Raw genomic sequence first — 1,637 nt, 5'->3', positions numbered from 1 at the left:
TTGCTCGGGGACTGCGTTGTGCATCCTTGAGCATTGCCTCGTCAAACTGCCTTCTAAAATACTGAAATTGTTAATTTATTTCATAAATAAAACTGAAAGCACTCCGCTTGACGGAATGCAGGTTGCCGGATCCATTCTCCTAGCGGTCTCATAACCTATTAAACGTCCCCGGCTGTCACCCCCCTCTAATATCAAGTGAAGAGGGTAAAGTAATTATTTTAAGTCAGCCCTTCGACACGGGCGCCACTACAGAGCCCTCGGTGTGGAGGAAGAGGACTTCAAAGCCGTGCCTGCCGGTGAGGGTTCTTGCGCTAAGCGCATTAATAATATAGAAGGGCCCAATATTAGATTATTGGCTTTTCCCATCCGAGTGCTATCGGCAGGGTGCTGCAAGATGCAAGCTTTATGAACGTTTTGCCAGCAACCAGTTTGACGCAAAATGGAGGGTTCTATAGCTTTTCTCTGTGGCTAACGTATGTTTGCTTATAGAAATTATCGCCAACCAAACCAAAGAACCAAAAGCAATAACAATTTAAATTTAAATTCTTTACTTAAACAACTGTTATTAGCAGGTACGTGTGTTTGATCCAAACGCAACGAAGGAAATTGAATCACGCAATCACATTTAAATGAAACAGACCCAATAACAGTGATTTAAAAACTTCTACTCTAACACGACCTCACCCATGGAGACGCATGGTGGTTCATGCGAACTGTGGCCCGATACGAACAACAATAGCCCATTAAACATTCTTCCGACGCTATTTCCCTAAACTTTAACTCACTTTCGTACGATAAACTTAAAGAGCATCCGTTTGCTCGCTAAAGAAATAATCGATGCTAATTGCATTCGGCAGGCATCGCGCCTCATCGCGGGATTCGGCGTTTAAATATTCAACGTTGTAAAAAGTAATTAGCCATCCATCCGGTTGTCGTCCGCTCGAGAGAATACCATCAACCCGATCCAGCAACAGGCTTTCCTGTTTCCGCCCCCGGTAAAGCCGCTGGCTGGAATGCCGATAAACAGCAACGTTACTTAAATGGTTTCACATCATCCGATAATTGGACCGTTCCGTTTACAAAAGTGCCGACCAGCTCGGGCCGAACACAGACCACTTCGGAGCGGCTCAAAATCGATTGTTCAATCGATCGTAAAATTGTCTTGATGCAAGAGACTACCAAGGCCCCGGCCGGTGGTTGGCTTGTTGGCCGGAACCGTACATACCGAAACATCTAATTATGTACCAGCCAAAGTGAGCCTTCTCGGCCACTTATCGACTTTTTGCCGTCTCGGGCCCGGCTTATAATACTAGCCAGACCGTTTTCGAGAGCACGGCTTATCAAAACTTCATCAATCCTCGGCCGTAGCCGCGTCTCATCATTTGCTCAACTTTTCTCCACGGCCCTCACGGCCCGGCACGGGCGACTAATAAATCATTCCGGAGCTAGTGGAGCGCCCAGTGGGTGCTCCGGCATCGTTCGGCTCACAAGGAGGGCACGGATGTTAGCACTCGGCGAGACGCTTGAAGTGAGTAAAATGATAATGATAGCGATCTTAAGAAAACCCTCCTGCTTGGTGCGGTCGATAAGTGTGGTCTGATTGAAAAGTTTTCAAGGCGAACCGTAACGGTGCTTGA

The sequence above is a fragment of the Anopheles bellator genome, chromosome 1 (assembly GCF_943735745.2).
Source record: "Anopheles bellator chromosome 1, idAnoBellAS_SP24_06.2, whole genome shotgun sequence".
Taxonomy (NCBI): Eukaryota; Metazoa; Arthropoda; class Insecta; order Diptera; family Culicidae; genus Anopheles; species Anopheles bellator.
This window is presented reverse-complemented; position numbering follows the sequence as displayed.